This window comes from Pleurodeles waltl, chromosome 2_2, assembly GCF_031143425.1.
Source record: "Pleurodeles waltl isolate 20211129_DDA chromosome 2_2, aPleWal1.hap1.20221129, whole genome shotgun sequence".
In the NCBI taxonomy this organism is placed as follows: domain Eukaryota; kingdom Metazoa; phylum Chordata; class Amphibia; order Caudata; family Salamandridae; genus Pleurodeles; species Pleurodeles waltl.
This window is the reverse complement of record NC_090439.1, coordinates 1,055,106,676-1,055,132,070: the sequence shown is the minus strand read 5'-3', so window position 1 is coordinate 1,055,132,070 and position 25,395 is coordinate 1,055,106,676.

Sequence of the window (25,395 nt, the reverse complement as noted above, 5' to 3'; positions counted from 1 at the left end):
CTCTAGATAGCCCCATGAGCAGGGTGCAGTGTATGTTACAGGTGGGACACATACTGATGTATGTTATATGTCCTAACACTGAAAAACGGCTAAATTCAGCCTTCCCTGTTGCAAGGCCTATCACTCTCATAGGTTATCATAGGGACTATTATTAAAGAGGAGATTCCCTTTGAGAGCATATAGAAATATGGAGATTGGGGTCTCTGAACTTACAATTCAAATATTCATCTGTTAGTGAACTTGTTTTATAGATTGTCAGTTTGAAAATGCCACTTTCAGAAAGTAGGCATTTTCTTGCATAAACCATTTTATGATTGTCTGTTTATGGATTCCCTGTCTGGGTCAGTCTGACAGTTGGGCTGTTTGTCAATCCCCTCTAGACAGTGAGATAAAGGGAGATGGGGGGTAGCCTGCATATCCTGATGAGCCATCTGTGCTAGAGTGGAGAGAAGAGTGGACACTTACACCTGAATGAGTTGTACCTGCCCTCTCACAGTACATTCTCCCATCCCCTGGTGTGTGTCTGGGGCCTTGCCTGGGCAGGATCTTGTCAACAACAGTGACTTTTCTTTGAAGTTTGCCTTCTTCAAAGGCAGAAAGGGATATAAGTAGTCGACCCAAACCCCCTGAAGATTAGATCACTTTTGGGATCAAAATGAACCTCTGCCAAGGAGAAGAGCTGAAGAGTTGAGTAGAAGTGCTGCCCCTGCCTGTGACTGTGCTTTTTTCGGCTATCGTGCAGTTGCTACTTCTGCCTGTGAAAGGGAACAAAGAGTGAACTTTATTGTGCATTCCCGCTTGTGGAGAATCGCCACAGGCTTGAGTTAAGCTTGCCTCCTGTTTTGAAGTCTCAGGGCCATCAAACACTTCCTCTGCTAACCTCTGGACTCTCTGCTGAGACTCCTGCCCTGCCAAGTGGTTTCCTATCCAGTCCCTGGGCCCTTGAAAGGTGAAGCTGGCAGACAAGAACTGAAAATCCACGCACAGAATGGCGTGCAGGGAAATTTCCGATGCACCATCTGTAACGCTGCTGATAAACGACAGGCCACCGGCTTCTAGACTAAAATTGATACTCTGCCTGCATCGCGGTTGGGAGATTGATGCATTGCGGCTGAAGAAGTGACAAGCAAAACCCGCTTGCAACTGCTGATAACGACGCAAACCCCATGCAGCGCGGTTTTCTAACACCATGCAAAAGGATTTTCCACGCATCGTCCCTGGGATTTAAAGTCAACCCGAATCTGTGCGGATCTGAGGTGCCCCGTATCAAAACCAATGCCTCGCTCTGTTGTGTAGCCGTTTTAGTTATAGCTCCATGCATGTTACTTTAGCATACTAGGCCTGCCACTTTTGCACTTTAACCTATATATATTTTATTCAGGTTTTTTTTTATTATTCTTACAATAGCCACTTTTGCGGTCTTGTTTTCTTTCTCTCTATCTAGCTTTTTTTGTTTGCCGGAATCTTCTAGAACATCTGGAGGTGAAAGCAAAGCCTGATAGGGTGTAGAAAGTAGAGCTACAGTTAGAAGGAGACATTCAACGCACAATAGATGCAATCTTTTGGGATCACATAGTAAATATATATGATATTTTGTTGGCAAACGAGACTGGCCACGTGAATTTGTCCGTACTTACCCATATGGGGAAGATGTTATTAAACCTTCTTTCTCTCCACTTGTTCCCGAAGAGCTCGCAGAAACCTATGCCATCAATTGGGCATTAGTGCAGGCACCCCTGTTATATCGCAATCACGTAGAATGAGATAAGGATTCCCCCTACCACATAATTCCTATTAAAAATCAACCCCAACCTTAACCCCAGTATCCAATAAAATATGATGCTAAAACACCTGTGAGAGAAATTCTCACACAACTGGAGTACCAGGGTGTCATTGAACTCTGCGTCTCCCCAGTGAATATTCCTTAATTCCCAGTAGCTAAACCGGACCATTCATACAGAATAGTCTTAGACTACAGACACTTAAATAGTCATACCCGCACATTTGCGATACAAAACTCACATAGCACAGCACTGATAACAATATAGTGCGTGAAAAATACAAAACAACACTGGACATTTCCAATGGTTTTTTTCTGCCTGAGAGTAGAGACTTAACAAGTTTCAGCACACTAGGCTCCCAGGAAAAATTCTGTTGTTTACCCCAGGGGTACAAGAACAGTCCAGGACAGTTCAATCTTGCACGAGATTTATCCTGAAGCATTGTCCTACGTAGATGATATCTATCTCACGGATGATGAATTGCTACAACATTTAAGACGGGTAGCCCGCATTGTTGTGGGATTTGCTGAATTTGGCTACAAATTCAATTTAAAAAAACAAAAATAGTCTTCCTCAGTGTCCTGTTTCTGGGATATGAGCTATTGAGTGAAGGAAAGAGCCTAGCACCACAATTCTTAGAAAAATGCGCACAATTACAAACTCCAAATACCTTTAATAAACTGCAACCTCTATTGGGTTTCCTACATTTTGGCAGAACTTACATTCCAAATTATACAACACGCATAAAATCTTTATATGACTTAATATGTCCTGACTTTTCAAGTAAATTTTGGACAGTCGAACATACACGCATCCTCAGAGACCTGCAAACAGACATGCTTGCAGCACAACATTTACACACAAGGGACAACAAAACACATTTGGTCATCAGAGTAATTGCTGAATTGCTGGTGCCATCGGTTTCACCTATGTAACGTTTAATGAGGGTGAGACTGTCCCGATTGCGCACAAATCACACTTATACTCAGCAGCAGAACAATACTTTGCACCTACTGAGAAAATTCTCAAAGTGGTATATATAGCTGTCATTCAAGAAAGACTTCTAGCAAAGGGCAAACGCATTATTGTTATTTCTCCAATTCCAGCCCTTGAGGCTGTCACCAAAGCCAGCATTCCAATCGCTAAAGCATTGCATTCACGTTGGATACAATGGGCCCCGTCTTTGACAAACACTGATGTAGACTACATTTTTGACCCAAAATTACAAACTCAAGAATTTTTGCAATGTGAACTAGAATACCCATTTCCTACAAACACACTGCCTATTGATCATTATCAAAGAGTCATGTACACCGATGGCCCAGCGCAACCTGACTTAGACTTAGAGACACCAGCGCATTGGAATACACGTTGCTGGGAATACACTGGCTGATGAAGCTGTAAAGTCAGCAGTGGCTACGGCAACTGTTGCTGCAGGAACCCGCTTAGGTGCCAAACCGGATGAAGACAAATGGGCTGCAGTGAAAGCTATTGCTGATGGTACGCCCTATCCAATAGCATTTCCTGCCAAATATTCCTACCAAATGGGAGGCTGCCTAAACGCTGAGGTTAGGATACCAGGCGTAGGGCTTCGAGATATTCCCAACAAAGATATAAGACAAGAGTTGATTAAAGCAGCGCATGGGGGGTAGCATCTGTCCATGCTGGTGTGGCGGCTATAATATCATTGTTACAAGCCAGTTATTGGTGGCCAGGCCTATACAAAGAGGTCAAGTAGTGTGTCCTTTGTTGTGACATCTACCAACAAATCAAAGTTTCCACTGCTCAGCACCCACTACAGACACCCCTCCTAATTTCCAACAAACCTTTACAATGTGTGTACTTGGACCATTGCGGTACCCTAACACCCGACAGTGCATACAAATACATCTTAGTTGCGGTCAACTCTGCTCCAGATTTCTATGGGTGTGGCCACAATGCTCGGCTGACTCTCGTACTGTAATTAATGATTTGCAAGTCCTTATCAGCACATATGCAGTTGTGGCTTTCCTCTCGGACCAGGGCCCTGCTTTCACCTCAAGGGCATTCAGGGACGCCATGGCTTTGTTGTGGGTCCAACTCCAGTACTCCTCTCCATTTTATCCTGAGGGAAATAGTGTTGTGGTGTGACTAAACCATGATTTAAAGCAGTCCTTAACACCCAGAGTCTTAGGTATAGGTCATAGTTGGCTTATTCACCTGTATGGAGTCCAGAGAGCACTTAACAATCTGCCTAGAAGGTCCCTGGGGGGTTCTTACTTCATATGAGTGACTGTTTGTAACTCAAATGTATGTTCCAGATCTTGATGGTTCTGGCGCGGAGGTGGCAGAAACACCTTCTGACATAAATGAACGTGTCATTGTCTTATAGGAATTACAACAGTTCTATGATGACAACGCTTCTGGAAGTGCTGCCTCCACAGGAATTAAAGATATACCTGTAAAGCCTACAGGCTGGATTCCTAAAGTGGGGATCTAGTACGTGAGAAGGTTGCTGTGAAAAAGGAATTTGGTACTTCTTATTGTGTACCAGTCCAGATCTTGGGAATACACTGTACCAGAACTGTCATTCCACCACCATTGGCAGGTGTCAAAGAAAACCGCTTTGTATCAATCAACAATGTCAAGTTACACCATGTGGCCGATCCTGCACAGCCGGCCAAAAGGAACAGCCAGTAGTTCCCGAATCCCTCTCACTACTGGTCAAGATGTTCCTTTACAAGTTGTAAGCAGCAATACTGATACCTCTCCGAGCTTGGGGAGGGTGGAAAATGATCTTGCATTGGTTCCACTGACATCGAACAATCCAGAAATAACTGATCGATTTGATACAACTTCAACACGGCCGGATGGCGTCATTTATTCTGAGCCACCATGGGAAACACCCACTCTACCTACAAATGCGGCTCCAGTTTTTGCACGAACTGCTTCTGAATACTTTGCCTACAACAACGACAATGTTTCTGACTCATTCGCCTCTTTGACACCTGAACTGTCAAAAACACGTAAACTGATAAATTGGCTTAAAACAACTTACTTTATTCCTCCATGGAACTATCTGCAGCTTTCCTTGACTGTACCAGCTTTCTTGCTTTGGATTGGGTTTGTGTATAACATTCTTTTTGTTATTACATGGTCATTTTCTTTCTGAAAAATCAAGCATTTAACTGGTGTATGAGGTCCTAAAACCACATTTTCCTTCCCACAAGGTCCGCAGAGACTTGTCCTTTGTGAACATTTATACCATACCAATTCCTGATGGGATTGTTTGTGATAAAGAAACATTTGATACGTACGGCCCCACAGAGGTCATTCAAATATCAAATGTGTTTAAACTTTCAATGAACAATATAATAATACCTGGAGTTGTTTCTGATAATTGGGATGTGAAAATAGTTGATTCTATGATGACTGAATTGTAGTATTACACTGTATTTGAAAATGAAGATTTTTTATCAATCTAAAGAGAATTATGGTGACATGTTTTGCTATAATTATTATGGGCACCATTTCATCCACAGATCAAGTACCCCAAAGACTGTTTTTAATTACACACAATGGAAACATTGTCCAACTCCACCACGAGGGAGTTCTAAAACATACTCTGAAAAGTTTACATATTTTTCTGGGTACAATGTTAAAAATGCTGAGTCATATCATTTTAAATTGCCACTGACAGAAAATGTCTGCATGTTATTGACAAATATGAAATGTATTTATTCGTATTTCTTTGTTTCCCGGTTGCCTATAGAATGCTATGAATATTGGCTGAAGTCGATTGACTTAAAAAGTGTGTGGAGACCTAGACATTGGCAAATACGGGGGAAGGAAGCTTTATTTAGAGCATACCTGATACATGTTCAAATTATATTTTTAAATGAAACTGTACAACAAACAAGTTGTTTAGGCTTAGCAAAGATTAAGGAATTGAACACGCCTAGTATTCCTACACATGCAAAATTTAATAAATGGCAAAAATATATGAATGCAACTGAAGATCAGCTCGATGAATGGGTCCAGAACGGCACATTTAATGCTTCACTGTCCCATCCTGGTGGGTGGTTATTGTGGCCAACAGAAACCAATGAGTGTCATAAGCATTTTATAAATTCCACGGGGGTTTTAGAACTAGTAGGCCGGACCCTCGCTACATATCATCCGAACATGCGGGTATAGTAACAACATACAGTGTAGGAAAACTATGCCAGCGATGGTTAAAGAGTTCCTCACTAGATGCAGTTTGAGAACACCTCAGTCTCCTGTCTAATAATACTGATTTTTAGGACTTTCTGTTAGGCCCCAGAAAATGACGCAGAAAGTGCTTCTTATTTGAAGTATATGATGAAATTTGGAAGCTGCCCATTTAAGGCAAATAGACCAAGAAAACTTACAGAAGGCATTAGCTGTTGTGGATAATGGGATTAATACCCTGTCCAACAGGATATACATCTTGAATAACATCGTCTTTTCTTCTACAGACATTATACAAACAGATATGTCTTCCTTACACTATGGACAGTCAACTAAGGTCCATTAAGCAGTTGGGTTGGACACTTCAAACACTGAAGGCAGGTCGCGTTCCCTGGCAACATGTTAGCACAAGGGACATATTTTCTACATTCGATTTAAGGCAACAACAACAACTAAAGGCTAAAAAAGAAGTGACTTATGTCATGCTAAACATCGAAAAGTTAGAAAATTTGCCTTTTACTGTGGCTGAAATGCCATCTGCTGAGTGGTTAATACACTGGGTCATTAATCTGCCACATTACAATTCACGTCCTGTTTAAAACACATTCCGGTAGGCAGATATGAAAGGCTGGGTATTAGACCCGACAGCCTTAGAGTTGTCACCCCTAACTTTTTGCCTGCCTCCCTCCACTTTTTGGACACTGTTTTTGCTGGTTTTTAGACTCTGCACACTTTACCACTGCTAACCGTTGCTGAAGTGCATATGTTCTCTCCCTTTAAACATGGTAACATTGGATCATACCCAATCGGACTATTTAATTTACTTATAAATCCCTAGTACTGTGCACTACATGTGCCTAGGGCCTGTAGATTAAATGCTACTAATGGGCCTGCAGCACTGGTTGTGCCACCCACTTAAGTAGCCCCTTAACCTTGTCTCAGGTATTTACCAAGCCTAAAACTCCCCTTTTTCTACATATAAGACACCCCTAAAGTATGCCCTAGGTAACCCACAAGGCAGGGTGCTGTGTAGGCAAAAGGCAGGACATGTACCTATGTAGTTTACATGTCCATGCTTCTCCTTTTCTGTGTCCCATTGTGGAGATTTTCATGCGAACCAGGTACTTTCTGCTTAAAAGAGCCTTTGTTTGCTTTAAAAAGACTTAAGACACTTTATATCACTTTTCAGTGATATCTCTCTTATTGCATCTTTGATCATTTTGACATGCAAATATCCAGATAAATATTATATATTTTTCTAAACACTATGTGGTGTATTTGTATGATTTATTACACAAATACCTTACACATTGCCTTCTAAGTTAAGCCTGACTGCTCAGTGCCAAGATACCAGAGGGTGGGCACATGATAATTTGGATTGTGTGTGACTTACCCTGACTAGAGTGAGGGTCCTTGCTTGGACAAGGGGTGACTTGACTGCCAACCAAAGACCCCATTTCTAATACTGGGAGATAGTTACATCCATGAGGTGTGGGAGCTGCCCTTCTCGTACAAATGTCTCAGTGGCATGAAAGAAATCTTTCTTAGCAGTAGTGAATGCGAGACTTCTGTCAGCCATTCGATGATTTGTAAACAGCTGTCCTTGCATGGGGCGTGTAACACATCTGCAGCGAACTTGGCTTGTTATCTGAAGGGAGTTCCAGATCCCTTGATTAGACATAACTTCCAGGTGCTTACAAATGGCAGCTATGTTGTTTTGGTCTCTAAGATTGTTACATGCTGCGGGAACGTACTTTTTCCTCCCACTAAAATAAAAGAAGTAGCTGACATTTGGCCCCATATTGCTACCTCTAATGTGAAGTTTGACAAATTGAGCAGACTCAAAGCTTTACTGTTTCAAAAACATGTGGCCCTCACATCTGCAAGCAAGACCTATGCACTTCAGGTGGCAAGGTCATCAGCAGAGATACAGTCCCTTTTAAGTACCAACTTTCCGATACACTTTGGTAAACTATTGGGACAAATGTTTAATGCATCCAGTACCACTGGAATCACAAATTTCTTTAAGGCTGTTGGTTCTGGTTTTGTTCACACCTTCTCCTCCATATTCGGTTAATACCATCAGCCATCCACTCAATATTCCCCAGTATTTTCGGGGGGTTTCCAATAACTTTGGCTGTAATAGTTGGCATTTTGCTATTGCTACTTTTCATGCTCAATGGCTGTACCGCCGCAACAAGGAGTAATGAAAGCGCTGTTACCAGCACAGCTGTGTCATGAACGCATGATGCAGTATTTTGGAGCAACACTCCTGCAGGAATTGCAGTGTGACTGGTCTCTATCATTTAGAGCGGTTTTGCATTGTGTGCAGACTGTGTTTTGGTGCCTTTGGTGCTCTTTGAACATGCATTATTCTGACTCTTGAAATTAGGCCCTTTTTACGCCACAAGTCCTTTTAACTTGTAATTATTGACATTTTTACATATGTATCTTAGGTTGAGTCTTAGAAGCTTTTATGTATATTTAGGCTTTGAACCTCCTTCAACCGACAAGGGGAGGATGTTGTATAGCCATTTTAGTTATAGCTCCATGCACTTTATTTTAGCATACTAGGCCTGCCACTTTGCACTTTAAACTATATATATTTTATTCAGCTTGTTTTTATTATTCTTACAATAGCCACTTTTGCGGTCTTGTTTTATTTCTCTCTATCTAGCTGTTTTTGCCTAGGCCAGCACTTTGACCGCAAACAAGACATTCTTGTTCACTCTGTGCTTCTTTCAAGGCTGCAGTAAGATAGGTTGCCAGTGAACGTGGGACAAGTTTTGTCCCTGACATTCATAGAAAAACATACATCCTTATGTAGGGACATTTTCTCAGAACATCAGCTGTTTTATTATAAAGCAGTTCCCTGTTCCTTAAATGTTAGAGGGAGATTCCAGCCAAAGAACCACGACTGTATGCTGATTTCTGAACGCTTCGCTACAGCTGCTTATGCAGACTTCAGGCCTTTGGTCAGGTATGGGGGATGATGTCTTCCCAGGGGAACCTGAAGGGCAAAATTAGAACTTAACAAGCTGTGCTCTCTTATAGCCTAGGTAGGAAGTAGTCTATTGACTTTAGTGACAATATGGTAGCGTTATTTCTATGCTTTACTCTCCTTTTCACAATTTTAATCTTATCATGCTGTATCGTCCTGGTTATTGCAGCACATGCTTTGTTATTTAAGATGCAGTCACTTCATTACTATGTCATTGAAACATATACTGCCTCTGTTTGTCATTGTGTATGTGAGACTAATGTAAATGAGAGAAACGGATGAGACCTGAGTGACCATGGTTTCCCTGAGAAATCAATTATGTCATGCACTCAGCTGCCCAATCAACCTTGCCTTTAGGTAGGGATAAGGCACTGCTAGTTAGCTGGAGGAAGACCAGGATTAGGAAGACAGGTGTCACCTGCAGTGGGTCAGACTCAGTCTCCCACACCGCAGGTGATTCTGACGCTCAAAATCCAGTAGTCTCATTAGAATAATGATAGCCTATGCAACAGCTCTCTTGCGAGGGAGGAAAATGACACATCACTGACCGGACCGTACAAAATAACAATGCACAGTCTCACTTGCAAGGAAGGGATCGATAAATCACTGCCTTTTTCAACACATGCTTGCCCGTGCAGCTTTATTTTTGGTGCTAACCAGGTACTTTGTGCAAAATCATCTTTTCCATTGGTTTCTGTGGATAAGTATTCTTTAGAAAATTAATATTTTAACTTGTGTATGTCGGATTTTTGTCGTTTTGATCTTCTTTGATTTAGATATGTATTACCTATTTTTCTAAACTGGTGTGGTGTCCAGTTTGTAGTGTTTGCACTGTATTACTGTGTGTGTTGGTATAAACACTTTACACATTGCTTCTGAAGATAAGTCTGACTGCTTGTGGCAAGCTATCATGGTGGGTTTATCTTAGTGTGTTTCCCTATTACCCTGACTAGAGTGAGGGTCCTTGCTTGGACAGAGGGTAACCGGACTGCAAACCAAAGACCCAATTTCTAACACCAGTGGAGCAGATAATAGTCAACAAATGGAGGTTTGGCACCACTAGGAAGTTCACTGAGAGGTCCTCGCACTGTGCCTTCCGTGAGGGCCCAGGTCTGCAAAGCACGGCGGAGGACACAAACTGGTCACAGTGGTTCCCAGCCGAGCCAGGCACTCTACCATACAATAGTTACCAAATCCTGCATCTTGGGTGCAATGACTTTAGAATCCCCAGATAGTCCAGGTTGCACACAAAGAGATAGTAATCCCCGCCTTCCTGGATGGGGGTGCTACATCGGGTCACAATGACTTTAGTCGCACCAGACGACAAAGGGGCATATTTATACTTTATACTTTATACTTTTTGGTGCAAAACTGCAGTAAGGCAGTTTTTGCACCAAAAAGATTAGCACCGGCTTGCGTCATTCCTGAGCACCAGCCGTGCGCCATATTTATGGAATCGCACAAGCCAGTGCAAAGGGTGGGCTAGCATTAAAAAAAATGACGTTAGCCGGGTGAGGCTGGCTGTATGGGAGGAGGGGGTTTTGCACAAAAATTATGTTAGGGTGGTTAGAGTAAAAAAAGATGACTCTAACCAGCCTATCATTATTTTTGGTGCAAAACCATCCATACCACATGACTCCTGTCATGTTGGGGGTACCAGACCTGGTGACCTTTCATGTGATACAGCTTATCTTAAAGATGAGGTAGACTTAAAGAGGGTGTCAGGATAGTTCAATCAGAGTTGAAGAATTGTTTTTAGGCCTTTGATGAGACATACTCCTGAATGTGGGATGCCATAGAGAGATCTCAACCTGACTTTGGGGTCTGCTATTGTAAATTATAGAGGAAAGCAAAAAATAAAAATGTATATATATATATATATATATATATATATATATATATGTATTTATATACATATATGTATATATATATATTACTTTGTGTATTTTACATGTTGAACAAATGTTTAAAAAAATGACAGAACACTATTAACATAATTTTAAACTAAAAGCGTAATTAATTTAAATGTATTAAATTAATTAAAATAGTTTTGAAGTTTAATTTATAAATTCCCACCTAAATTTCAAAAATGCTTCATCATTATTATAATGATTTAATATTTATTTAAAATTAATGTATTTATATTTTTATAAAAAATAATGTTATAGTAATTCATCATATCAAAAAAGGTTGTGGAAATATTTTATATTTAAGTAATAAGTATGTTTTACTTTTATATATATTTTTAGCATCAAACAATATGTATCTCTGTTTTAACTATTTTAATTATTTGAACTTAATTTAACATGATTTCTTATGGAGTTTTATTTTAAATCCCTACTGCTGTTACTTTCTATAGGATGGCTTTGCAGTGTCAGTGATTGGCTATGTGTGGTGCTTGACTTACTCTAGCTCTCATATGGAGTAATTAACTACTGTTTTGGGCAGCTTATTGGCTGTATTAATTTTAGAAGTGAAGTTTGTGAAATACCAATGAGCTTACTCTTCTGTGGGAAGGTGCATGACTTTCCTAATCCTCACTAAGGGCCTGAATATGAGTTTGGCGGTGCATGGACCGCCAGGCTGTTGGTGGCCATCTGACCACCAACCAGTTGGCGTTTGGACCACCGTTTTACGCTGCATGCAGTTCCACAGACCAAAGACCGCTGTGGTTCCGCTGCCACCGCTAGGCAGCGCAGACTGTCGCAATGGCGGTAAAGGCCAATGAGGTCATTGGGATCAGTGTTTCCACCGGACATTTTATGATGTTGACTTCCACCAGCGTGACTGTGGCAATCCAACCACCACCTCCCAGCTGGTGGAAACGGAGGCATAAAAGGAAGGAACTCACCTGTAAGCAGCATCACACCTCCTGTGCTGCCATAAAACTTATCAAACATGTTCTGACATTGCTGCTGCTCACAGATGAAGCCCAAAGTCCATGCTGCCCTGGACCCAACAGATGGTAAGATCACACACCTACCCATGTCCTCAAACTCAACAACAGATTGTTTCGCCGCCATGCACCTGGTATGTCACTTACCCTACGTGGACCAAGCACACTATTTATGTGTCCCTGGTAGGAGTTGTTCACAAAATATGACCCATACACAGCCACATGATGTCCACTTTGTGTAGGTCACTGACACTGCACCAACACAGTCCACAAAAACACACATCTGCAAGTCCCGGTTTCAGGTACAGTGAAGTGTATAGAACAGTGTATAGAACAGTGTGTCACACCACACCAACACCACACATAATTTAATAGACACCCTCACATTGCTCACATGCCATGGCCTGTTGTGATATTTAAGATATTGATATTGAAGACACATATGTGTGGATGTGTCATTTAACCCAAACACACCTTCCATGAAAGATCCCTGAGATGGACTCACACATATTACCCACATTTCAACACAATGGAAGGTCGATGGGATTCACAATATTTTATGAGACAAATATCCAAAGCTCAAAAGGTAAACAATACCTGCACAATGGGGATGGGGGCATCAATGGCACTCTAGGAGGGATGCTGCCCTGGGACATATATCACTTTGCAAATGCCCCTAACACAACACTTGCACAGGAACTGGCCCTTCATGTTTCTTCATGTGTCTCAGGGAGAACCACTTGTAAAACTAAGTGACATGCCTATTTGCCAAATCTGTAAGTGCAAGTCAACAAAGCAAATACAACAGCAACAGTATGGGTACACACCTGAAAATTAACACATAATCGGTCAAATGTAAAAGAAGGCAGCACAATTAAACAATTGAATACCAACCATGTGTGGACAAACAAAACTTGATCTCCCACACATGAGAGAAATGTCTGATCAGAGGGAGAAAACATGATACGTGCTGACAATGGCCACGCCAAGATGAAATACTTACCACATCAAACAAAACACAACACAATGACACTACAATTGAATTACCACCCACATATCCATACAGTGGACATCTACCCTTGTTGAGGTGACAGCAGAACTGCCCACAAAGTCAGATCTTGACAACCAATAAATGGATCAGCAGTCAGGGTGAAACACACACAACGTTAGGCAAGCAACACAAATCACTCAGGAACCACAAAAAGGTAGAAAAGTAATGGCAGGACTAATCTCTACACAACAAACATCATCTTGGGTTAATTACTAGAAACCAATGACGATCAAAGGCCATTGGCCAGTCCACTTGTAAGTTCAAGCACAGTTGTGTGCACCAGTGTGACTCCAATCACTGCCAGAGAACCTCTACAGCAAGAGGCATGAAATGGGCATGCAGGCACCTCAGGGATCATTCTTGGGTGGGTTTGGTTCACATTTGGGATGGACAAGTTTGGGTTTGGGTGTGGTGGATGTGTTAGTGGGTGTCAGGGTGGTGTCTGTGGGTATGGCGGTTGTGGTGTGTGGGTCAGTAGGGTGAGGATTCTTTTTGTAGGAATGGTGGCTTCAGTGGTGTGTGTGAGTGACTGTTGAATACTTGCATGCCGTTGTATCTTGTGGTGCTTATGTTTATGTGTGCTGCTTGTGTGTGCTGACAGGGGTGCATGCAGATGTGTCTGTGTGCTTTGGACAGATAGGGAAATTGAATGGGAAAGAGGTAGATGGCGGGGGAGAATTGAAGGTGTAAGACTGCAGTCAGTGAGAAGACCACAGCCTAAAAATTCCTCTGTAGGCCAGACATTGTGCTATGAATGCCTTCCAGGCATGCAACCATCTGCTAGAGCTGCCTGCCTTGCACATGGATGGCATTCAGAAAGGCAGTCTAACCCACACAGATACCCTTTAGGAGGTCAATAGTCTCCTCACTTCACTCAGGACAGCAGAGGAAATGGGGGTAGGGGACGAAGAGCCTGGGTTGAAGGAGATGCACACCCTCTTGTGTGAGTAGGCATGGCCAACTGGGCGAGAAGCAGCAAGGAGGGTGGAGACAGGACTGGGGTGGCAGACAAGGATGCAACAGGAGTAGGTCCTGATGGGCCCAACACTACTAGGGATTGGCCATGGAAGAAGAATCGTAAGACAACGTGGATCCTGTGTCCTCTGTGGCAATCCCCTCAGCCTCTGGGCCACTGGGTCCCTCCGTGTTGGTTGTCCCATGACTAGAGGTACCATCGCCAGCTGCTTCCCCACTTGGTTCCACCCTGTCTCCTCCACTTGCCTGGGATGATGCTGAGATTGCAAAGACAAATAAAGTCACTGCATGTGCCTAATCACACTTGAACAACAGCTGTGATTCACAAACATTATCATGACGTACTGCAACCCCCAGCCACAAGTTCCAGCAAAGTGGCTCCAACATTTGAAATACCATATTCATGCATACTCAATGAACTGTCAACAGTTGTCCAAAGGAAATTCAGAATCACAGATAACTCCAATTACATGGGTGAAGTTGTGCAATCATAGTACTCATTGAACAAGTAGGAAACCTCGTCACCTTCAATGGCTTGCCTCATGTAGCATCCCTCAGTTACCTGTTGTCACACAAAAGTAGGGCAATGCCAAGTTCAGTTCTACTGATCCCACATAAGGTCATGCGCATAGCTATTCTTCACACACTCAATGCCAAATCATGAAGAAATGATGGCCAAATAATGTTTCTAAAGCAAGTGCTGTAGCCAGAAGAAGCAGACATGGAAACACCCATGTTACACTGGAAAAACCAACAATGGTCACTTCACTATATGTACATTGTCTGGATAGACTCATTGAGGTTGTACTTCTGTTGTCAGATAGATAACACATCTTGCACAGAATAGTACACTGTAGGCAAGTTGGGCAAAATGTCAGGGAGATATGCCTACAAAATCCACACCACAATTTATCAGGTAGCCTCAGGGAAATCACCTCTCTTGGTTGGTACTCTTAACAATACCATACTGTGATTGCATCAGTAGAAGTCAATAGTCCATTGAATGTTGTAGAGGCCCGGGGATTCACAAGTACATGTAGAAATGGTTCTACATCAATGGCATGGAAAAGCACATTGTGAGTATAAATTGTAGTCCTACCTTTCATGTCCTTCTGTTGCGTGGGCTCTCATTATCCTAAATGAGACTACTGGATTTCTAAGTAGCAGAGTCGTTCCTGTTGTGGGGGACTGAGTCTGACCCACTTGGAAGGACCTCTGTCACTCTAAATCCGGTTTTGCTCCGGCTAACTAGCAGTGCCTCATCTCTCCCATGAGGAAGGGATGATTGGGCAGCCAAGCGCATGACATCTAGGGAACTTCTCAGGGAAGTCGTGGTCACTCAGGTTCAAAACAGCTCTCTCATTTACAGTATGATCTCATATACAACTGACAAAGGCAGTTTAAGTTTTATAGATTGTTTTTAATAAAACAACTGCATTTTAGATAATAAGGCGTGAGCCGCAATACCCAGAACCATACAACACAGTAAGATTGAAATAGTCACAATGAGAGTGAAACATAAAAACAACGCTATCATGGTGTTAATAGATTCTATTCTCTCTCAGTAGGTTATATTTTGAGCACAGCATGTTAAGCTATTAGCTTGCCTTTCAGATTCCCCTGGAAGCCATCAACCCTCATACCTGAGCAAAGGCCTGTGATCTGGTTCAGCATCTGCAACGAGGCAGTCAGCCTCTAGTTGTGGTTCCCTGGTCGGAATCTCCCTCTTCCGTGTATTAGGACAAGGAAGTGTTTTTATAACTAACATGTCAGTGTGATCACAAAATGTCCCTACGCAAGAATGTATTCAAAGACTAAACTCCTACCACTTCTATCGGCATTGTACCAGACTTTATCCTTGACTGGAGTCCAGAGTGGGCAAGAATGTGTTATCGAGAACTCCAGCGCAGAAGTAGGCTAAACAGTGTGATATCAAAAATAAAACAAGACCGTAGAACTGGCTATTTGAAAAATAACAGTACGAAGCTGAATAAAATGCATTTATAGCAAAGTGCACAAGAGCTCAATGCTGCAAGCAAAGGAATAAAATACACCCAGGGCAAAGTGCACAAAGGCCTAACGCCCGAAGAAAACGCGCAGAAGATACATATACCCGACCACCCTACACCCTCACCTTGTCGGTAGAAAGTGGTTCTAATCAAACACTAATAATATGCCCCAGATATAAAAATACACATAATATATATTTCGACAAGTCCAGATGACAGCAAAGCATAGATCCATATTTAAATTTTTAAGCATGTGACGGTAAAGCCAAATCACTATAATGTCAATTTAGAAGAAAACCCAATTTCAAAAGGAAGCCACGGAAAACAGGATATCCTCCACTTCGGCAGATGTCAGCATCGGAAAATCCACGCCAAATACCATCATGGAGCAGGTGTGTTCCGAAGCCCCAGAACCATCCAAGGCGGCATCCAGTGTAGGGCCTATGAACGAGACAATACCATCTTCCTCCAGGAAGGGAATCTCGTAAACTGCCTCACGAAGCAAACGCAACCGCAGTGTACATGTCTGGGAATGAGCCCTAATCGGGAACATCAACAGATTAGCATCAACCACTGGGGGGCGCTGCAGTGAGAGACAGAGAGCCATTGCATGTTCAAACGAGCACCAGAGGCACCGAAACACGGGTTGCACACAATCCAAAACCAGTCGGAATGACAGAGACCAGTCACACTCCAAATGTCCCAGGAGTGTTGCTCCAAAATACTGCATCATGCGCTCACAACACAGCTGCGCTGATGGGAGCACCCATATTGGATCTTGTTGCGGCGGCACAGCCATTGCGGAAGAACAACAGCAACAGCAAAACACCAGCCAATAAAGCCAAAGTGATCGGAAATCCCCCAAAGATGCTTCCGAAAATAGAATGAATAGCCAAAGGTATTAAACCGAATATGGAAGAGAAGGCATGAGCAAACCCAACACCAACGGCTTTGAAAAAAAGTGCAATTCCAGCAGTGCTGGACGCATTAAATATACGTCCCACGAGTTCACCAAAGTGGCTCGGAAAGTTAGTATTTAAAAGGGACTGTATTTCCGCCGATGACCTGAAGTGCGTAGGTCTCGCGTGCAGAAGTAAGGGCCACATGCTTTTGAAACAATAGAGCCTTTAGTCGACTCTACTTGTCGAAATTCACCTTGGAAGTAGCAATGTGAGGCCAGATGTCTGCTACCTCCCTAAATTGAGTGGGGGGAAACAACACATTCCCGCAGCACGGAACAGCCTTGGCGACAACAACTATGTAAACTATTCCGGCACGCATGCCACAACAGGCTTCACTGTTAAGAAGGACGTAGCTGCCGTTTGAAAGCACCTACAACGTGTTTTTAATCACGGGGACTGGAACTCCCATTAGATAGCAAGCTAAATTCGCAACCGAGGCATTATACGCCCCATGCAAGGACAGCTGCTTACAAACCATCGAATGGCTGACAGAAGTTTCACATTCGCTACCGCTAAGAAAAACCTCCCTCATCCCATTAAGACATATGTATAAAAAGGGAAGCTCCCACACCTGATGTATGTAACTGTCTCCCAATTTCTCATATCTGCCCACCGAAATATGCTTCAAACAAGAAGTGAATTGCAGAGTAGAAATAGGCAAATTGATAACCCCGTGTATTAACCATTCAGCCGACGGAATCTCAGCCACAGTAAAAGGCAACTTCTCCAACTTTTCAATATTCAACATGACACATGTCGCCTCCTTTTTAGCCATCAGCTGATGCTGACGTGTCAAATTAAAGGAACAAAATATCTCCCTGGCTCTGATGTGCTGCCACGGAACGCGACCCGCCTTCAATGTCTGTAGAGTCCATTCCAACTGCATAATGGACCGCGTTTGACTCTGCCCTTGATATAATGAAGACATATCTGATCTAATAATGTCTATAGCAGAGGAAACAATATTATCAATCGTAAATACACGTTCGGACAGGGTATGCATTCCATTATCCACAACAGACAATGCCTGTTTCAAATTCTCCTGATCTATCTGCCTCAATCGGGCCGCTGCCTCCTGTTGTGAAAGTTTCCATATCTCATTGTACACTTCATACAAAAAACGTTTCTTCCGGGGCACTCTTGGACCTGACAAAAAATCTTGCAAGTCAGTAGTTAGACAGTAAAGTGAGATGTGTCTTAACCGCATCTAGCGTGGATGACTTCAACCATTGTTGACAAAGTTTCCCCACGCTATATGTAGTAATGATATCAGCATGTTCTGGTGATATGTAGTGAGGGTCTGCCCTACTAGTCCTGAAACCCCCCGAAGAGGAGACAAAACGTTGATGACACCCATTAGTGTCTATGCGCCACAATAACCACCCGCCTGGACGTGTCAATGAAGTGTTAAGCGTACCATTCTGGACCCAGTCTGTAAGCTCACTAAATGTGGCATTTATATAATGTTGTCAATCTTTCAATTTGGAAGGGACAGGTATGCCAGGCATATTTAATTCCCTAATCGCCGCTAAGCCTAAACAGCTAGTCTGTTTTACAGTGTCATTTAAGAAAATCATCTGGACAGGAATAATACATGCCCTAAACAATGTGTCCCTATCCCGCATTTGCCAATTTTTAGTTCCCCAAACACTTTTCAAATCAATGGTTTTGGACCAATATTCATACCCTTCAACTGATAGCTTGGATACAAACAAATTTGAATACAGCAATTTAGTATCAGTCAACAACATCTGCTTATTAACATGTGGAGTTACTCTAAAATAATATGACTTAGCATTTTGTTGATGATGCCCAGAAAAATATGCAAATTTTTCAGAATAAGTTTTAGAACTCCCCTGTGGAGGAATCGGGCAGTGTTCCCATTGCATATACTCAACAATTGATTTAGGACTACTGGCTTTATGAATAAAGTGGTGTCCATAATAATTGTAACAAAACATGTCACCATAATTATCTCTAAACTGGTAAGCATCTTCATTTTCATAAACAGTATAATACTGCAATTCTGTCAACATCGAATCAACTGTCTTCACATCCCAATCATCAGATACAATGCCTGGTATAACGATATCATTCATTGATAATTTGAGAACATACGGTATTTGAATTATTTCAGTGGGACCATATATATCAAACATTACTCTATCCCACACAATCCTATCCAGAATCGGTATGGCAGAAATGTTCACAAAGGACAAGTCTCTTCGAACCATGTGTGATGAAAAATGCGGTTTCAACACCTTCTCCACTTGCTCAATCTCAGATCGTTCAGGAAGAAAATGACCATGTATCACCAGAAAAAAGGTAACAACAAACCCCAGCCATAGGAAAAAAGCCATCACAGTCATGAAAAGCCACAGATAGTTCCAAGGAAAAACCAAATAGGTATTTTTGAGCCAATACATCAGCATAAGTGGACCCAGGGCTGGTGGTGAAGAGGACGAAGAATCCGACACGGTATCATCATTGTTATGAAAGCAACCGGAGGCAGTTCTCGCAAAAGGTGCAACCGTAAACAAAGGAGCAGATTGTGTCTCTCGCCGTGGTACACTGTAGATAACACCATCAGCAACATCAGTAGTCACAGCAACTTGATCAAAAGAATCCAAATTATTTGCCGTTAGTGGAACAATCGCAAGATCATCTTCCACCCTCCCCAAGCTCGGAGAGGAAACAGTGTCGGTGTAAATCACCTGCAGCTGAACATCTTCCCCAGTAGTGAGAGGGATTCGGGAACTACTGGGCGTTCCTCTTGGTCTGCTGTGCAGAATCGGCCACATGTTGTAACTTGACATTGTCGATGGAAACAAAGCGATTACCTTTGGCCCCTTGCAACGGCGGCAAAATCACAGTTCTTGTGCTGTGGATCCCTAGTACAGAGACTGGCGCTCGATACGAAGGGCCAAATTCTTTCTTCACTGCGAACTTTTCACGCACAAGATCCCCAACTCTGGGAATCCAACCAGTAGGCGTTACTGGTTCATCCTTAATTCCTGTGGAGGCAGCACTGGCAGAAGAGTTATATTCACGGAATTGTTGTAAATCCTGTAAAACAGTGACACGATCATTTATGTCAAAGGGCGTTTCTGCCGCCTCCACACCAGGACCATCTAGATCTGGAACAAACATTTGTGTTCCAAACAGGCACTCATATGAAGTACGACCCCCCAGGGACCTTCGAGGCAAGTTATTCAGTGCTCTCTGTACTCCATACAGGTGGGCTAGCCAGCTACGACCCGTACCTATAACTCTAGCCATTAAGGATTGCTTTAAATCGCGATTTAAACGCTCCACGACAGAATTTCCCTCGGGATGAAATGGAGACGAGAACTGGAGCTGGACGCCCAACGAAGCCATGGTTTCCCTGAACGCCTTAGAGGCAAAAGCAGGGCCCTGGTCAGAATGAAAATCCGCAACTGCATATGTATCAACAAAGATACGCAAATCTTTAATAACAGTCCGAGCGTCAGCCGAGCGCTGTGGCCAGACCCACACAAATCTGGAGCACGAATCTACAGCTACCAATATATATTTGTATGCACTATCTGGTGTCAGCGGACCACAGTGATCCAAGTACACACACTGTAAAGGTTTATTAGATATCAGAAGGGGCGTCTGCTGCGGGCGTCTAGCCGTGGAAACTTTAATTTGTTGACATATGTCACAACAAAGGACATACTGCTTTGTCTCTTTATAGAGTCCAGGCCACCAATAACGAGCCTGTAAGAGTGAAATCGTGGCAGCCACGCCTGCATGTGCAGATGCAGCCCCCTCATGTGCTGCAGCAATTAATCGAGGTCGCTCAATTTTATTGGGTATCTCACGTACCCCAACGCCTGGTATTTTAACTACAGCGTTCAGCATACCACCCATGCAGTAATCATATTTAGAAGGGAATCCTTTACGATATGGCGTGCCATCAGCCGTAGCCTTAATGGCAGCCAAAATCTCTGTGTCTGGTTTGGAACTCGAACGAGTTACTGCGGCCACAGTGGCAACTGCCACTGCCGACTTCGCGGCTTCATCAGCCAAAGTATTCCCAGCAACGTGTATTCCAACGCGCTGGTGTCCAAGTATATGTACAACATGGACGTTAGGAAGCGTTTCCTTCAGATCTGCAACCTTCCCCCACAGCAATTTGTGTTTTATGGTGTTACCCTTGGAATCTCTGAACCCTTTCAACCTCCAGTAATGTAAATATTAATTGAAAGACTGAACACAGTAATAGGAATCACAAACCAACAAAGTGAATACTGCTGGATCCGCATGTTCCAAGGCTAACAACAGAGCTTTCAGCTCAGCCAACTGTGCTGTACAGTCTCCCAACGTTTGTGTATAAGTATGTTGGGGGCAGAACTTCTCCCCCTCCATATGTCCGCTCACCACCGCACATGCAGCAGAATACTGTTGTTTAGTCCCAACCACTGGTTGTGCAGAGCCATCGGTGTACATGACCACCTGATATTGAACAATAGGCAATGTGCCAGCGGGAACTGGGTACTCCATTTCATATTGAAGAAATTCCTGAGTCTGCAGTTTAGGGTCAAATATGTAATCTACATCAGTGGCTGTCAAAGATGTTCCCCATTGTATCCATCGTGGATGTAAAGCTTTTGAATTAGGAACACTCGCTTTTGTAACAGCCTCTAAGGCTGGAATCGGGGAAACCACAATGATGCGTTGGCCCTGGGCAAGAGGTCGTTCTTTAATCACAGCCATCTGTAAAGCAGTGAGAATTTTCTCAGTCTGTGCAAAACGTTGTTCTGCAGCAGAATACAAGTGGGACTTGTATGCTATCGGGACTGTCTCACCCTCATTGAAGGTGACATATGTAAACCCAACGGCCCCAGCTATAACCCTGATGACCATATGTGTCTTATTGTCCAGTGTGTGTAAATGCTTTACTGCTAAGAGATCAATTTGTAAATCTCAAAGAATATGTGTATGCTCAATCGTCCATAATCTACTCGAAAAATTTGGGCGAATCAACTCGTATAATGGTTTTATACGTGAAGCATAATCAGGAATGTAAGTTCTGCCAAAATTTAGAAATCCCAATAACGACTGGAGTTTTCGAATCGTATCAGGAGGTTGCAACTGTGCACATTTTTCCAAACAGTGTGGCGCTAAGCTCTTGCCCTCATTCGACAGCTCATATCCCAGGAAAATGACGCTGAGGAAAGCAATTTTTGATTTTTTAAAATTTCATTTGTAGCCAATTTCGGCAAATCCCACAACAATGCAGGCTACCCGTCTTAAATGTTGTAGTAACTCGTCATCTGTCAGATATATGTCATCGACATATGACAAAGCTTCAGGGTCCAACTCGTGCAAAATTTCAGTCACACGAGCCGAAACCAGTCCTGGGCTATTCTCATACCCCTGAGGCAAACAACAACAAAAATTCTGAGAGCCAAACGCACTAAAGCTTGTAAAATCCCTACTTTCGGGCGCTATATTTTGGCAGAAGAAACCATTCGAGATATCTAAAGTTGTTTTGTATTTCTTACGCACTATACTATTCATGCGTTGTGTAAATTTTGTATTGCATATGTGCTTGTATGTCCATTTAAATGTCTGTAATCCACCACTATTCTATAAGAATGGTCCGGTTTAGCTACAGAAAATAAGGGATTATTCATCGGCAAGACACAGGGCGCAATAACTCCCTGGTACTCCAATTGTGTAAGTATTTTTCTTACCGATGCCCTTGCCTTAAATTTTATAGGATATTGCGGTTGCAGCTGAGGTTCGCCCTTTATCGGAATTACATGATAAGGTGAATCCCTATCCCACCCCACATGATTTCTATATAAGGCGGGTGCTTGTGCTAGAGCCCATTCGACACTATAGGACTCTGCGAGTTCTCCCAGAACAAGTGGTGAGAATGAAGGCGTAATAACCTCCTCCCCAACTGGACAGTCGCGAACAAAGTCTGGGGGCCAATCCTGTTCAGCCAGCAGAATGTCATATAATTTGACCACACGATCCCAAAAGATGGTGTGTATTGTGCACTCAATGTCCCCTTCTAATTGCAAAGTTACTGTATAAACTCCATCGGGATCAGAGACACGCATATCTGCTGTTTCGACTTGTATGAAGTCATCAGTTGCTTTCACCTCCAGATGCTCTAGAAGATTCCGGCGAACTATTGTGACCTCTGCCGCGCTGTCTAACAATGCTAGTGCCCATGTCTTGTTCTTCAAGAGAACTCTCTTCTTGTGTGGCATGTCTAATTGAGACTGGCGCCACCTTTTTCTTTTTAAACTGCTGTTTTTGTTGGGTCGGTTTCTCTTCTTTCTTGATAGAAACCTCCGTTAAGCGTTGTGATTCCTGTCTCGGTTTCACGTACTCTGTTCTCCGCTCTGACCGCCCACCTCTCTCATTTCTCTTTTCCGATGAGTCCTGAAAGGAACGAGATTGGCGTGTATCAGTATATTGATATCTATCAGGCGTCTTCAAATTATCCCTATTTCTGAGATTATACCTTGCCTGCGGGGTCTCCGGTCAATGAGATTCTCCCCTTTCTTTGTTAGGTGTTTGTTATTTTTTCTCCCAGCGCTTTTTAGTACCCTCAGGTTGCTGTACTTTAGTAGAATCCTTACTACTCTTACTCTGCAACTGTGGTTTTTGCGGTCGAGCCCCTAGGCTATCACGACCGATACTCGAATATGTTTCTGCTATTATTCTCAGCAGCTCCCGCTCTTGATTAGGTTGCGTGACGTCTCGAAGATGCATACGCACCGCTAGTGCCACTGCCTCCCCTTTGAGATTACTCAATATAATAGAAGAAACCGCGGCAAAATTGCCCATCAGTTGCATTCCTAAATGTAAGGCCGGGGCAGCCCCATATTCATCTTGAATTTGTTTGAGCACTTCTGGTAAATTAGCCAATGTCGGTGTACCGTGTGCTGTAGTGTAGAGCGCGGCAAACACCGTGCCCCAAGTATTACAATGGTCCACAGTAGGAACCATACCATACGGCAAACACATCGTCAATATTCTATGTTTATCCTGAGGTCCCGTATGGGGAAATACTGCTTCCAGCGTATTAATTGTTTGCGCCAGCCAAAACGGAGTTTCCTCTCGTTTCGCCTGTACTTTACCCATAACTGAGTGTACAGTGGCCGGATTGATACCCGGGACCACTGCATGTGGTTTCGCCGGAGCAGCACGCGCTGCGTTTGTATTTAGTGTCTGCATTACAAATTGAAATAATCGTCTATATATAGCCGTTAAGTCTGTATATAAACGACGAACATCAGCCACTGCCAATTGAGCAACAGCAGGATGTGGTGTATATGTAGCCAATAAAGGCCAGGTAGGACCATCATTACCTAGTGGACCTAACCTAACTTGTCCTATGGTGTGTCGGAGGGCGCCATCAAGCCAATTATGGTGTTCTTGATAAGATAAAGGTATCTCTAAGTATGCATACGCCCTGTATTGTCCAGGGGCATTTGCAACAGTGTATTCATGAAAAGTGTGTGATGCCCCATCAACTGCCGGAAATACGACCCAAGAATAAAAAAGCTCTGTTCTATAGGCTGCATGGGCGTCCACCACAAACGTGACCGGACCCCCCTGGTTCGTCAGACCATGTGCTATCAGATGTCCTGTGAGCGGGTGTTGCATATTAAGTGCGATGTTCACTACCTGGGGATTCGACATTATGAAAACAGCACTAGGTCAGATAAGGCACACCAATATCGGGGTTTTTCCTTTCAGAGTTCAAGCTTGAACAACCGACCACAAAATAATAGGATGTACCTATATTGTGGTGGCGGAAATCCTCAGCCCCACGGACGTCTCCGTTAACGGAACTGAGGAGTCAAAATATATATGAGACCGAGAGAGTCAGCCGGACCGGAAAATTAGAGCCGGACCAATCGTTGGCGGTGCCATGTCGCGTGGGCTCTCATTATCCTAAATGAGACTACTGGATTTCTAAGTAGCAGAGTCGTTCCTGTTGTGGGGGACTGAGTCTGACCCACTTGGAAGGACCTCTGTCACTCTAAATCCGGTTTTGCTCCGGTTAACTAACAGTGCCTCATCTCTCCCATGAGGAAGGGATGATTGGGCAGCCGAGCGCATGACATCTAGGGAACTTCTCAGGGAAGTCGTGGTCACTCAGGTCCAAAACAGCTCTCTCATTTACAGTATGATCTCATATACAAATGACAAAGGCAGTTTAAGTTTTATAGATTGTTTTTAATAAAACAACTGCATTTTAGATAATAAGGCGTGAGCGGCAATAACCAGAACCATACAACACAGTAAGATTGAAATAGTCACTATGAGAGTGAAACATAAAAACAGCGCTATCATGGTGTTAATAGATTCTATTCTCTCTCAGTAGGTTATATTTCGAGCACAGCATGTTAAGATATTAGCTTGCCTTTCAGATTCCCCTGGAAGCCATCAACTCTCATACCTGAGCAAAGGCCTGTGATCTGGTTCAGCATCTGCAACGAGGCAGTCAGCGTCTAGTTGTGGTTCCCTGGTCGG